Below are 16,448 nucleotides of genomic sequence, written 5' to 3'. Positions count from 1 at the left end.
TGACTTATTTTTCCACTGTTCTTCTAATTCACACGTTGCTCCTAGAGATGCCAGTCATCTTACAAGAAATAAATCTAGAATTCTGACCACTGGGGACACAAGAAATCTTGTAAGAAAAATTGAGAGTAAGGTGCTAGTCTGGTCCAGTTTGCTAAAATCTGTTTTGTGTGCATTACGTCTTTGCAACCTCCTTTTGTAATTTCAGCTGGATAGAGCTGTACACTGTTTCCATAGTTGGTGTAAGAGCTCATTCATCTGCTGGCATTTCTGGTGCAAGCAAACCCAAACTTTTATAGGTTGGGTCATACATTCAAACTTCCTTTTTGTTCTAGTGAATTCTTTCTGAGTCTGCATGTCCAATATCACTGTTGTTGATGTCAATGAAGTAGTGAACAAAAACTGAACAAGAACAGTCAAATCACGCTTTAGTCTATTATCATGCATAAGCTTAAATTTAACCTGTTAAATGGGTATACTGATCCAGAATTGATAAAATGTGAATACATGAAAGCATATTATTGTACTATTTTGTCTCATCAATTTATATTTTGTATATAAGAAATAAACCTATTAAAACACGAATAACAAAAGTAATAGAATAGATAAGATTATAAGATAAAGTAAAATAAAATAGAAACATGGTCTCCTGATAGTCTAGCTAGCTCAAAATGCAACCAGGCCAGGGCAGAAAATTTGATCTCCTAGGGAAGAATTAAGAATAGCTTTGAGTTTCGTACAGGGATTTGTAAAGAAGGTCTGCATGTTGTTGATTATTTTAATTTTTATATTCCTGAGCAGATTCCCTATTTCACACCAAAAACCAACCCTGCAGCATTCATTTCCTTCAGTGATTCTTTCCTTCAGTTTTAACAGAACCAAGAAATAAATGCAGGACCAATGCTTTTTTTGATAAACCACTACAAATACAGAACTGCTTGGTAAAAGACTGTTAAAAGTTGCTCTATGGTGCATTTTTGGGAAGAGCAGCTGCACTCTGGATGAAGCTTCCATGAGCTACTTGCCCTAATTAGGCTTTAATCTACAAATCCCATTATGTAGATCAGTTTCTATTACTGTAGTTGCATTTAGAATTACCCTTCATATTGTACTGGAATAAGCACAGGAAAGATACAAATATTTTCAGATTCCTACGGAAAGTTTTAAGGCTTGCATTTGCCAGTCTAAATTCTATAGGAGACACATAGCTACCAAACCACAGAAAACTTTGCCAACACTCTGCTTAATGTAAAACTGATCTCACATCTTTTAGTAGAAATTTTTTACACTTTTTTTTAATGGCCACTTTGTTAGTACTCCATGTAGCCAGCAAGATGCATTCCTTCAATGATAAGTGCTTAGAATACATTGCATTTGCAACTTTTGGTTTGTTTTTTTGTTTTAAAGTAAAAATAAACTGAATGGAGTAGCTGGAATGAATCATGATAATAAGAAAGGAAAAATAAAAATAGATACAACCACCCAAAAGCTTGTTGGATTAAATCTGTTGCTGAAACAAAACACATATAGCTCCTCTGTCCATCTCTTAAATATTTCCAAGCACTTCACGCTAACAGTTTGCAGGAGCTATTTTATATGATTCCCACAGACTGTGAAATGCAAGTCTTGTTGAAAGTCCTGATGAATGCAACCTCCATTTAATACTGTGTGGTTATAGGTGCGCAGAAACACAGGCATAGTGCAGAAGCACAGTTTGCACAGTGTGTCAGCACCACTACCTCATGATTAGTATGGAATTAGTAGTCAAGCATTAATAGTCATTTGAACCTCTTTTCACCTACATTTGCTTTCAGTCTGTACCAAATGAAGATGTGTGATTTTCAGCTTTACCCACAACAGCAACATCCTCCTGCAGAGAAAATGCTAAAGAGTGTTTTAGCTCAGTTTATAGACAAATGAGTCAATACATACATCTGTGCCGGCAAGAGTTGTGGTGTAACTTCACTTGTAACAGGCAGTAATGGGCAGTCGGGATAACACTTTGCATCATGAGAGTTTGAGAAAAGAGCTGCAGTTTGTACAGCAGTTGCTCCTGCCTTCTAGCTGGGCCAGCACAGATCACTTCAGCAATCACAGTATGAGGGGTAATGAGTGACAAAAAACATGATAGCTCCTAGAGGTGTCAGATCCACCTATATTAACTTTTCATATAGCATACCCTCAGTGTATTCTCCCATGAATAGCATTTAAATGTCATAAGTAGCACCAGTATCTGTGCTGGAAACCTGGAAGGGAATCCAAAGGCAGCACAAGTGGAACTGCAAATTCAGCAGAGGCTGCTTCTCCACAGGAGCCTAGACAGGCTGTGCAGGAAATGTAAAAGTCAAGGCTCCTTGGAAGACTCATGCCACTCTATTAAGATCAGGATCTTTCTATGGGACGGTGATCATACTAGACTCACTGAACCATTCCTAAAGTTTCTGTGTCAAAAAAGAATGTCTTTCCCCAGATGTGCTGGTTCCTGCGTTATGTGCTTTTCTGGGCACATTTAACCAGTCGTCACAGCTCGTTCATGAGCTGGCCACTGTGATCACATTTTTATTCCACAAAAATAAAAAAACCTACCTATTCTGCAATAATTGCCCAAATAATTTCAGTAGCACTAATGCAATCTGTAGCTTTTCAGACCATTACTTGGAAAACAGCAATTGTGTTTTGTTTTATAACTGACATCTATGTAACAGTTTAAGTTTGTAAATCACCTCTGGAACCTTTGTGATGAAAGGAGCTATATAAACTCGAGCTATTACCATTCCTACATTTCACTGCTCCATAAATGAGAGCTACTACAGCAGCTCCACTCCAGCAGTATGTTTGCAATAACAGAACCCTCCCTCCCCAATATTTCATTTTTACTGAAATTAGTGATTTAATATGAACATCACACCTTTTCCTATATCCCACCCCTCTGTGTGGTTTGGATTTTATGCCTTGCAACATTGCACTGCTTTTCTCTGTGTCATTTCATTGGAATTGGAGAAGGGCAATTAAATTGGCTATTAGGATGCAAAGTGTGCAGGTCAGTGCAGCATCTGCCAGGCAAATCCACCTTAAAAGCACAGCCCTGAGAATCCCACCCATTTCTCAAAGATGCAGGAGACTATGGAAAAGCACTCCATGCACAAGCTGCAGCAAAGATCTCCTTTACAAACAATGGGATTGTTTCTTTTATAATTGCTCCATACAGGGGAAAGTTAATGAAAATAATTGCTGATTTCTATAGGAGGTTTAAAATAGGAGCCTGTTGGCATCCTGGTCTTCATTCTCCACTGCTTTCCCCCACAACTTTTCTTTTTACCTTCAGCAGTTTTTCTCTCACTAGCGCCCCGCTGAGCAGATCCCATTTGAACAGTTTGCTATTTCACCTCCTCCTTTCAGACATGCTGCAACAATCCGAAGGAGCCAATAGTTGAAACAGATAACAAGCTATAACCAAAAATGCAAGAAAAAATGGCCAGGTCAAAGTCAGTTGACAGTATCCAGTTGATATCTTTTGGCAGTGAGGGGGACTGAGGTGCACCAAGCACACTCTGCCAAAATTTCTGTCACCGATGTAAATTAAGCAACGTGGCAAAAGCAATCAGAGGGTTAAAAGAATCTTGTCTTTGCCCTTGTTTGCCTCATTTCTTGTTTCTCTCTTAAACTACACCACTGGGATGAACCACAAGACTTCCCTTCTCCTTATTAAAAAAGCAAAAACTGCTTATGCAGCAACTGCAGCAGGGCTCTGTTGTTAGTAGATAGTAAGGACATATGGAGATGAGCTACAAATGGTATCCATATCAGCGGAGACACTTACGGGGAAAAAAAGTGTTCTGTGAACATTACAAATTCTGGCTTTAATTAAACATTCATCTCTCACTCTTCTGGGGGAGGAGAAGAAAATCATTGTCCTTTTATACTGCAGTTAAAAGTGGAAAACATTGCATCCAGAAATACAAAGAAGAAATATTTTTCTATTCTGTGACAGCAATGAACACTGAGGGTTATGCTGACTGAAGGTAATTACTACAGCTCTTTGCTTGTTTTTTTTTTTTTTTTTAAAAAAAGACTGTGCATGCCTCAAAATACTGCCTTTTAGAAAAGATCTGTAAATCATTCTGTGCTGTAATTCCTTTAAACAATGGGTACAAGTGCAGACATGATTCTCCCCTCCCTGAGCTTCCTGGCCTTAAAAACATGCCTAAAGATATGTAGATGCAAACTTGAACAAAGAAACACAGATAGAGAAGGAGAGGTGTTCCCAGCTGAGATCAGGTTCATTGAGGGAATGAAACACTCCTCCTTCCCAGGGCTCTGGTGAGGTAGATGAAAGCATTGCCAAGTTTCTTAAATGTAAAAAGAGGCAGAATATTCCAAACATTAGATAGGGAATGACCAACAAACAAAAAATGGCCAGTCTTACGAGAGTCTCTTTCTTGCTCTCTCACAAAAACATTACAAGAAGAGTGCCAAAACCTACAACTAAGCTGCTTTATGAGAATAACTTAGTGATATTTTGGAATGGCTTATACACTGCTTTGGGAACAACTCCAGTTTGTTTTTTCCTCTTTCCTGTTTGAGTTCTTTTTCTGTCCTCCGTATCTTCCTCCTTTTTCAGATGGTGAATCCTCTAGGGGTTCAATGAAGCCTGAACTTTCTTTGGAGGGGAAATTTGGCATATGTGTGTATCTATCAATAGCAATAAAACATTCCACATGATTGATATAAATGTGTTTGACTTTTCACATGCATTTGGGAAAGGCCTCAGCTGCCAAATTCCATGCTCCGTATTATGTTCCCATTTGCCTTTGGTATTCAGGGAAGGGGAAGATTCACTCTAGTGTTTCTGAAGATCTGATGGCAATGAACTGGAGCTCAGTTCTACAGAAACATGCGGCACCACTAGAGGCAGAAGAGAATGAGGAGGAAGAGTCAGTGCAAAGCGAACACAGCTGTTCTCCAGGGCTGAAATGCCCCGTGATCCATTATTTGTGTTTTCTTAGATCCCCCTGGCTCTTTTTGGGTTGCTCTCCAAAAGTTAACCAACATAAAAAAATGCAAAGTGACCAGTGAGGCCAAAAGAGATGAATAACTGCTCTCACAGCTCCCTATCTACAATGCTACTGAAGAGAAATGCACAGAAATCCAAGTCTGAGAGTGGCTGAAATGTAAAACACTCATTCAATTGTATGATTTCAATTGAAATATTAAGATAAAACTTTACTGCAAAACATTAGTGTTCACTGCAGAAGATTTGTTCATGTTGTCACATCAGTAAACTCAATTTGATTTCTTTTTCAGCCCTGCCTTGTCTTGCCAAAAACTTGGTCATCTTGTTTCTTACATGCACTCTCAATTTCTGACCATGGATTTTTAAAGCTCAAACAAGTTATGAACTAGGAGCTAGATGGAAAAATGACCAACTACCTGCTATTACAGTCAGTAGACAGCAGTGGAGAAACAGAAATCTGAGATTTTATTTCAAGCTATAGGAGAAGCATGTATTTTAGTGTGCACAGGCAGGACAGCCAAGCAGAAAGAAAATGTTTTGTTCCAAACAAGTGGATAAAAGTTGAAAAGATCTCTCTGCCTGGAGAGATCTGCAACCTTTCAGATTATTTATCTGTAAAACTAAAAGGAATGGTTTGTTTTCCTTCTAGATCTTTTAGCATGTGTAGCAAGCTAAAGTATTAATCGTACCACTAGTCTAGCAAACTATACATACAAAATGATGGGATTTCACTGAGCTATGACTGAGACAATCCAGACTCTGTTATACAATACAGGCTGTGCTTTAAAGACCCACTACTCCATTTCTGTATGAATTGTCACTTATTTTCCTTTATAAAGGAAAATTAAAGTAAGTACATTTTAAAAATAAAATAAAATTAATAGGTTTTAAAATAAAATAAAATTAATAGGTTACTTTGTCACTGACCAGATCCTTAGCTTACATCCTTCTAAATACCTCCTAGCTTTGATGTTAGCCTTGCTTTGAGAAAAAAGTTTGCAGCAGATGGCCTTCAGACAACCCTAGCAACCTAAATATTTCCGTTTCACTGTATATCAATATTCGGTTTAAAAGGGCCATTTTCCCCTCCTTAAGGATAATAGTCCTCAAAGTTGGTAAACTGAGCTAGATATGAAGCACAAGTATTACAACATCATCATATTTAAAGGTTCACACCATGCTAGGAGGCTAAATTAGTCCCCAAGTACTGGCACAAAGTGATTTTTGTACATCCATGTATCAGACAAATAATCAGAATTTCTTTCTATAAATAAATAACCAAATTCCACTCAAAGATGAAAGAAACTTCAAGATGAAGAAAACATGGCATTAGTTTAGGCTACAGATTGATTTCTTAAAATAGTATGTGCTCAAACATTCATTGATACTGCTGAAGTGCAACAAACCTTCATGTGAGGTAATGAAGTATGCTATAAAGAAGCCAAAGGTAAATGTCATTTGTATTCATCTAACATATAGAAAAGAGAATAGATCTACTAAATAAAATGTACTTCTGTAATGCAGAATTCCATGTAGTTCTTTGCCACATCTCTAATTTTTCTTGTTACATAACTAACATCACTTGAGTATAAAACACCAAGAGACAGCTATAACCCTCCTCTTTTCTTAACCTAAGTCAAATATTTGTTGAAGAAATGTGTTTTCAAATTATGAGAAAGAATACGCATTGTGGTTTTCTGTCAGTTTTATAGAAGGAAGAAAATGTTCACCTGCTCACTAAAGAATATCCTTTTATTCAGAATGTTACCAGAAAGACTTACTATCTATGTGTATCTTCTGACATCATAAAGTAATGCATAATTATTATTTATAATTGGAAATATTATTTAATTCCATGGCTAAATATTCACATAAAGCTCATTATTATGTAACTTCTGCAGTTGTTGAAATTGTTTTGAAGGACATGAATTTGCAAATAATACCCTAACTTTATCCAGATTTTCAAGGAGAACTACCACCATGAATAACCATGCAATAGTGGAGATCCACACAGATATTAAGTGTAGGAACTGCTCACAAACCTCAAATTTAATCCCAGTAGAAAAGGATCCTCTAGGCATTGTCTTCATTAAGCTTTAAAGTAACAAATGCTTTGGTCTGAGCTCAAACGTAAAATTAAAATAAATCAAGAGTTAGATTTTGATCATTGCTTTGATTTTTAATGTACTCCATCTAATTCTGATACATACACAGCAAGTACACTTTTGCTGTTTCAGTTTTCTAATAAAATTCATGCTCTGCATGACTGTATCAACCTTCATCTCGTGGGAGTCAGAAATGGTGGTCTGTGGATGATGAGCATCTCTGTGCCTCATTGATACTGCCCTGAAGAATGCAGTCTGCCATAAACAATTACCTGATAATTTTACTGAAAGTCTAATGATAGCTGATGACTTGCTTTAATAGCAGGTCCGGGAAAAAGAAACAGCCTTCACGTCAGGAAAAGAAAATGATTATAGACTTAGTGGTTGCAGAAGAAAACCAAAACTGAACCAGCACAAGCCCAAAATACTTGAAATCAAGTGACAAAATTAAAAAAATATTATGTTTTTTAAAGCTTATGCTGTTTTGGAGAGTGATCCATCACATATAAGCAGTTAGTTTTGGCCATGCTAGTTAAACATCTGAGAATGTATCTTTTTTCTGGAAAATAAGTTCATTAAATCAATTCCTAGCTTTTTTTGAGGTCAGAAAAACAGTGTCTTGTATTGTCTAGACATTGGCCAATATCTCCTCCATTGCTTTCACTCTCAAAAACAATCCCAATGTGCCAGATTGCCTTAATTAGAAAAAACATCCAGGAATAAAACCACTGTTGTTATAACATCTACATTTATTCCCCTCCCCTTTTATTTACAACAATTATGCTCAGATTCTTAAATCTTGGGGTACTGTGTTTAGTAATTTTCTGGTTGCTTTGGGGGAGGTTGGTTTCATTGTTTTTTTAATCTTTCATTGGTAATCTGAAAGGTTTGCATCTACAGCCTACAGAATCTCATTACAGCTTTCTTGCTTCACCTCACAGAAATGTCTGGTGGATGCCAAGGATACTGTTCTGTTGCCTTCTGTGTAGACCAGCTCAGGCAGAGATAGATAAAAATACAGACATTGCTACCTGTAGGCTACATAAATACTTCCAAGGCAACAAAGCACCATGTACCAGGGTGCCCTCTTCTTTCTGCAGGGCAATACAGCAGAGAGGCTTAGCATTTAGTAACAGCGTAGCTGTACCTAAGCCGTTTCTATCATCTACATGAGATAAATCAGGGACTGCTGGATGCAAGAACTAAAATTTCTTTTTTTTTTTTTTTTTCAGCTGAAGGACTAACATAGGAACAACAGGAAAGTTCTAATCAGGCTGTGGTCTAGCTACCAGTATACGGAACACCTCATTTGCCCTAAACATGCCAAAATACCCAGTGAAAATTTAGACTAGGCATTTAGATCTTTTCCAGAAGAAATTTGGATTCCAATGGCTGTTCTTTCTGAGGTGACTTTGCAATAATCTCACTGAGTTCAGGGTAAGAATGATGCATGTATAGTGCTCAGAGAGGTTTGCCAGGGTCTGTATTTCAAGTAGTAGCCCAGAGACCTGAAAATGAAATCAAAGTTTGATTGAATTATGCTGGATCTGGAACTGTATTATATGTGTGAGCAATTAATTTCTCCCAACCCCTTTCTTTAGTCACTTAAACTCCACGAGTCCTCTGTGAGAAAAACATAATTATTATTATTATTATTATTATTTACTGTTATTGTTATATTGACATATTGTTATTGCTATGTTAGCGTTACATTGACAAAATGATTGGTAAAAAATTTTACAGCTGTATTTAAAGCTTAGCATCCAAACCATTTCTTTCTACTGAAATGCACTAGAAAGATGGAAAGGAAGCTACACTGAGGACTCAAATCCCTTTCAGGCCATCAGGATTTTTAGTGCAGGACTGAAAATAAGATTATTATCATGGGTATACTTAGCACATGTGAATTTCTCATCAGATAGTGGTCAGAGGCAAAAATAGCTTTGAAGCAAGTTTATACTTTAAAGAGACAGACATGTTGAGGGATGTTTAAGAATTGCCACTTAAATTAATACAAAATTTAACATATTTTCAAATAATTGCTCTTGTCTGTGGCACAATTAGTAAACCTATTTATATTTATCCAAAATGGTACATTTTCTCAAAGAGCACCAAATCCTTCTGCAGTAAAGTGAGAATAATGAATATAAGAGTTGGCATTCATTTCCCCAAAAACAGTCTTATAATATCATACAAAGGAAAGATTCACTCCTGAAGCACTAATGCACAGAACAATTATGTTAAAGATGTCTTGTCTACGCTAATACCTGACAACCTACTAAATGTGTTTATTTATTTAAATAGGGTAGCATTTACCTAAATTATGGGAACATTAACCAGCCCAAAGACAGCTAAAGATTATGAAGAAAATGGAAGGACATCATTATTACTGTCTGTGAGCAGCTTGCAAGATGAAGACTGGAGGCAGGTAGAGAGAAATGCTAGGGTGTGTGGTTGGGATATTATGATGAGAGGGAAAAGTAAGCTTGATCCAATGAGTAAATTCACTGGACTCATTGAAGAAGCAGAAGTGAAGCAGCTTTAAAACAATATCCACAATATCACAACAAGAACTACAATTGGACAGTATTCTTATTGACTTTGGCTTAGGATAGAAGTTAGGTTCTTAAGTATTGTACTCTGGACAGTATGGGTTAAATTACAGATAGATTTTATGTAGGAAGATGTTGCAAATATGTGAAATGAGTTCACAGAGAGTCTCTACTGCTTATACAAGACCCTGCTGAAAGCTAAACATGAGCTTTAACCATGTGGGGGAAGCGTATCTGGGAGCAACTCATCCCCTGCAAGAGCAGTGTTCAGCTAAAGTGAAGTTCATGATAAAGTGAATTCCAGGCACCTTCTTGTGCCTGAACGTCAGTGCATTGCACAGTGCATTTCTTGACTGCATCACTAAGAGGTTCTGCTTTCCTGAATGCTCCATTCCTGCTTGTATGGATCCTTCAGATTTAGAACATCTCAGCCAAGGAATTTGGCAGCTGCAATTTCCCTCTGTCTTGTATTACTCATCAGAAGTTCTTCTGAACCATGTCAGTGAAACAGGACAGCATACTCAGAGTCATAAAACCATCAAGGATGGAAAAGACTCAGATCATAAAATCCAGCTGTCAGCCCAACACCACCATGCTTATGAAACCACGTCCTGAAACGCCACATCCACATGTTTTTTGAACAACTCCAGGGATGGTGACTCCACCACTTCTCTGGGCAGCCTGTCCCAATGCTTCACCACCATTAGAAATTTTTTCTAATATCCAATCTAAATTTGTCTCAGCCTTTGAGAAATTCTGTAGAAGTTCACCAGTTCCTGAAGGCTTCTGCTGCTGAATACATATGTGTTTAGTATGGAACCGATGTCTACATTGACTTATCTCCAACAGTCAGTAAAATTGAAGGAATTGCAAAGCATCACAGTATCTGCAATGAAGATATTGGGTCTCATTTCTTACTCTATCTCTGACTTGTCAAGCAAACTTGGCCAAGTCATTATTTCTCTCAAAGCTCTACAATTCACTTCTACAAAACAGATATGCAAACAAGTGTACATACAAATACCACAAATTACTCAATGAGTGCACCTTTAAGATAGGATGCTTTCTCCTTAACAGACAGTGTAAGATTTGACTAAGTGTGAATTTTATCCCCCAACACCCAGCATCTATAAAAGGGTTAATTCAAAAACACCCTCAGAAACCAGAGAACTACAGGTACTCTTGATACCCTGAACATGTAATATTTATAATAGTCATACAACTTTAATTTTACTTCTTTGCCTCAGAAAGAAAAAAAAAAAAAGAGTGCAATTTTTCTAAGCACAGCACTGCAGAAAAAAAAATGAAGCGCTCGTTAGTTTGGAATTTTCCATTCCTTTTTGCTTCTGCCTGAAAGACAGAGGACTGTGGGGGTTTCATAGCAGAAAGAATTTAGGCCTGTCTCCCTTTGACTTGCAAATTTTAGAAACAGTGCACTATCCATCTAACTGGTTGGCAAGGATTTAAGGTCGGTTTAATATCCCTTAAGCCAGTCATGAAGCATTGTACAGCCTTGTCTCCTCTTCCTCCTCCCTCCCCGCCCCCTCTTCAAATTGCATATAGAAGCTCAGTGCATGTAGAATCTACACCCATAAGAGTGGTGGTCACTGGTGTCACTACATGGTGTCACAGTAACAGCAGTTGTTAAAGGTCTGGCAGTGATACCACCATGAACACTCTACTTCCTTGGGAAAAATGATGCCACAACTGCTAAAACTCATGTTGATACAAAACACGGCATCTACGCATCAATGACACAATTAAACAAAATAGCATTTTCACAATACAAACCAGAAAGTGATAATCTTTCCCATCATATTTTCAGCAGTATGTATATGTCATATTTCATATTTTAGTTTATTTTTTCAGATCTCTAGAGTAGGTAGTAAAATGAGAAACCTAAAATACTAAATATAACTTATGGGCAAAAATATATCTTCTTTGAATTCACTTAAAAAGCTCTTCAGAAAAAAAAAATTCTAAAGCTCTTCCATCTGTTGTCCTCAAATCATATAGGAGTTCTACTGCGCTCATCACAGTGACTATATATATAAAGACACTTGTCTAGTCTATGCTTGTGGGTTTTTTTCTTATTTTGACTGACTTGTGCTTTTGGGGGGAAGGATCTAATTAAAAAGACAAGCATATCTAGGCTAAAGCTGTGTACATTTCTTTAAATTGCTTGGATAGTCATAGGAACATGTGAGATTGAAGAAAAAAAATGCATATTTATTGTGTCACAACCCCTCTGTACTTTCAGGGGCAAAAGGTAATCTGAACCTAAAATCCCATTTGTACATGTTGCTCTCTCAACTGGACATGACCTTTGGATGTAAAAAGGCAGGTAGGTGCAGACATTATCTCTCACAGGGGGAAACAGTGGGCTACTTATCATCCCATCAACCTCAAAGCCTAAGTCACATTTGACATCAAGCTAATGTCACAGAGATGAATGACATTCACCTAGTAGACTGTACTCAGAACCAGATAAGCTAGAAAGCTGATGTAGTAAGATGGGCCAATGAGGAAATACTGGAACTCTGTTTCATGGCTACTGTGTTCATTTCAGTCCATGTAACACATGGAAAATGCTATTGGTGCTACAGAATTCACTTATGATTTCATCAGAATCCATATAAAGACAGTAAGAAGTAGTTAAAGGCAGTCACTAACCCAGCATTTCATTACTCTGCTTGCATGCTACTAGAGTTTCGTATGCACCTAATAATTCCAAAAGAAATCAAGATTTTTAGCACAGTTCATGATTTAAAAAAATACACATTAATTTTGTGTAAAATACATCACGTGTTCACATTAGGCGTTAGGAGTTCTCTTGTCCAAATATTCAGATATGCTGGCCTCAGTTTTTCAGAGGATGAAGTAAAAGTCCGACAGCAGAATCAAACAAAGCTCTCATTCCCATTTTGCAGTCATGTTAATGGACAAGGTATAACAAATCAGCAACTAACAGATCAGCAGAACAACCTTATCAGTAAATCGCTTGCTACACTCCTAAGAGTTGCCTTTGAAAATGTTGCCTGCAATACTTGGAGTTCTATTGATTTCACATCTATCCCTGTACGTGTCTGTGTTTAAGTTAAAGTCTGCAAATAACAGTTAGCTTTTAATAAAGTGCCATTTATACAATTATACTGCAAACAAGGCTGAATTTCATGCATGCACGAGTGAAAACCTGCCTTCTTCCCTTCCAAAGCAAGGAGAGGACTGACAGCTATGAAAGAAAATGTCTTTTTTTTTGTCATTTTGATGGTATTGTCTGTGTTTTTATTACCTGCTATGGATCAAAGAAGGAACCCCTAGTGGCTTTGTTGCTTCTCTCCTATGTTCTATTAACAAAAAAGAGTAATCTTTGCACAGCCAATTATTTATTTACTGACATTTTCAAACTCTGGGACTGAAATGGTTTGGGCAATTTAATTAGGCATTTTTCCTTGCAGCACACTGCTGGGGATGTTTTAACTTTGGAAATTTTTCTACTTTTCCCTTTTTTTTTTCTTTTTTAATGCAGAAAGTGGCATCCCATACTTTCGCTAGAATAAGATTTAAGGCTGAGGATCCAGCTCACCATTTCAGCTGACAGCACCCCATTACCATTTTGTGTCATGCTGTCTTCCATACACAAGGCAGCTAGGAGAATGGTAAGGACATACCAGTTAAGCATGAAAAGTGAGTAGATACCAAAATTACCGGCTCTTAGTCCTCAAGTGTCTATGATTTAATTCCAGAGGATGTTTCATTTTCAAATAATACTAGCAACATTTAACTCTACACCATCTTTCGATGTTTTAAAATGAGAACGTCCCACTGTCAAAATCTGTGTGTCTCCATCGCCCAGCACTATCCACTCCTGTCAAGAAACACATATTAAACATTTTTTTTTCCATACAGTCTACCCTAGGTTAACCAATTAATAACAGAATTAATTTATTAGTGAATGAGTTAGCTTTGATATTGTGTCAGTCTTTACTAGGGAAGCCTGGCAGCTAGAGGCGTAAGGAAGAAATGCATCCCTTCTCTGAAATCTCTGCAGGCACCAAGTCCAAAGGGTCAGTGTTACTGGCTCTGACAGAGGTGGACAGGCCAACAAGGCAGGCGCAAGCAAGCGTGAATGATGTGTCTATTTGGCAGCATTTCTGTAGAAAATGGTTCTGTAATAAAACCAAGGAAAACACAAAAATCACATCAACATCTTTCTACGACAGGTAGATCTATTATGGATCTACTCCTGGTATGGCACCTCAGCCTCCACTCACAGCCTTTGGTGAGGAAACTCTGAGAAAGAAAGTCCCAGTGGAAGGTTTTCTTCACGTCACTGCATGCCAATAAGAAACTGCTTCGTTCCCTGAGCACTGGCCTAATTCCAGTACCTGTGTTTGGGGGCAGGAAGTCGGGTTGGGATCGATGGAGGGGTGTTTGGGGGGACTGGGTCTGAGTCTCGATCAGTACCTGTCACAGGAGTTATAACCGGGTGGTTCTTTAGACAGTAAAACTGCACAGTGGAAAGTGCTCAGACCTGTCATAGAGCTGGCCTTTCCAGTGTATATTGGGTGTTCAACAATTTTGTCTCCTTCATAGGTGATGGAATTGAGGTGACAGCTAGGTGACACAGCTGCACATGAAAGGAAGCTCAGGGCTTAGTCACTGAGAAAGGCAGCAGAGCTGGAGCTGGGACAGAAGCTGCCAGAGCTCAGGAGAGCTGCTGGCTGCCCAGGCAGCAAAAGCTGTTCAGGGAGGAACATGCCACTGTCCTGGGATATCAGGTCCAAAGGACCAGTTTCAGCTTTAGGGGAGACAAGACTGTAGAGACCTTATGGGAAGTCTACAAAAAAAAAATAACCTTTGCTCAAGCACCGGGTGGAGTACATTGGCCTTGGAAAGATGGCTAGGAAAAAAAAACTATTTGAAGGAAAGTATAAATGTACAATGTAGCTGTGTACTGATTTTAAAAGGTTTAAATGCATACTGATATTAGCTAGAAGTGAAAAAACTGAGGCAGAAGGCATGGCAAGTGACAGGCTGGATAGACCCTGCTACTTGCATCATGGTGTATATGGCACGACAAGCCTGCTGCATTTTCTGTATGAACTCCACAAGAGGTTGAAAACACTCGTCCAAAGTCTTTTCCTAATTTTGTTTGCTTGGGGCTGGGCTACATGACTGTGTGTGTATAGGAAAACACACTTGCTTTGTGCTATGATGATCTGATGGGTCTCTTCCAACCTGGTTATTCTATGATTCTATAAGCATCTCTAGGCACTGAGGAGAGAAGGGAGACTTTGGCTTCCTCCCTAAAAACTGAAAACTCTTCTGATGTGTCCCTCATACTTTATAAAGCCCCAGCCTCGGGTGCCTAGACCCATTTTCAGAAGCGTATTGCACTACACTCCGCACTTTCAGTAAAGTAACCATATGCACTGAGCCTTTCCTCCACTGCACGCTCTGTAAGCTCAGAGAAGAAATTTTTTTTTTCACTTGCTTAAAGGCTTACAGCTCAGTCAAATCAAATGCAATTTACTCCAGAAAAAGCAACAGCACTTCTCCTTCATGAGAGCTATTTCCATGCCAAATTTCAAGTTTCTACCTACAGCCAAACAGGCTGTCAGAATCCACAAAAGTTCTCTGTAAAAGGTGAAAAGTAAGTTTTAACTCAGTCCATATTAGAAAATAGCTCAGATCCTGTTCAGTCCAGCAAATAGGATTTCCAGGCAGGTATGCAGTGGGAGCATTCTTAAACCCCAAGCGAAAACTATGGCAACTTATAAATGACTGAAAACAAGAAGTTCAGATGAAAACTATTACACAAGTTCAACATGAAATGCAATCTGTAAGAGGTTGTAATTGCACATGGAAATTTGCAAGTTACCTCAGCTTCAAATAAGAACAGCTAACAAAAGGCATTTGAGAAAATGAGCTTTGGTTCCATTTTTATTTTCTGTACGTGGCAGAAGCTGCACATTATCGGTTTTACTCTTCCCTGTGCAGAATCATCTACTTGCTCAGTTCCCACCATTTGTTCAGACATTGCAGGCAGTAACCAGGAGGAGAGAACTGATTTAAGATTCAGGACAACATTATTTAAAGGCATAAAAAGAAGCAGTGAAACAAATGGATGGATTCTAAAAACAGTGGGCATCCTGCAGTCCTCATGGGCCTTGGATTGCCATTGCCTGCCCCGCAATATTGAAAACCTAGGTCATCTACTCATGTCCCAAATAAAATTAAAATCTAATTGAGACATCTTTTATGGAAAATCCTTGCCATCACCTTTAAACCTGTGATTCTACGCCTTAAAAAGTGAATCAAAACAACAAAAATCCTTACCCCAACCTAGATAACAGTAAAAATATCTTGCCTTTTCAATGACTGCTTGCATTTAAATTCTGTCTAACATTTATTTTATACAAGGTGGTCTGAGGTGAAGAAGGGAACATTTTTTTACCTCCTCTCCCATCTCAATCTTTCATTTTGTGTGGAAAAAAGTCACAGCTAAAATTCTGCTTCCATTGGGTGCTATGCAAATTTGTAAGTCAGAAACCAAAGGAGTTCATTTACATCTAAAAGCAAATCAGCACACATAGGAACTAGAGCAGACTAGGAGCCCTGAGATAGTTATTTGTTTATGATAATAATTTTATTTATTTTTGTGGGCTGTATGTTTCCTCTGGTAGCCAAGCCCAAGGTACAATTTTAACAGATGCAACCTCATAAAGTCCATCTATACTTCGCTGATCAACAGCAGTTGAGATGATTACTGTCTTT

At 38.0% G+C, this 16,448-nt stretch overlaps 1 protein-coding gene across 11 annotated transcripts in view; it reads right to left on the bottom strand.

The window, feature by feature from the left end:
- LDB2 (LIM domain binding 2) overlaps positions 1-16,448 on the bottom strand; it is a 218,120-nt gene that overhangs the window by 95,264 nt on the left and 106,408 nt on the right. The gene's annotated exons all lie outside the window — the stretch shown is intronic.

Source organism: Phaenicophaeus curvirostris, chromosome 4, assembly GCF_032191515.1.
Source record: "Phaenicophaeus curvirostris isolate KB17595 chromosome 4, BPBGC_Pcur_1.0, whole genome shotgun sequence".
NCBI lineage: Eukaryota > Metazoa > Chordata > Aves > Cuculiformes > Cuculidae > Phaenicophaeus > Phaenicophaeus curvirostris.
This window is presented reverse-complemented; position numbering and strand designations above follow the sequence as displayed.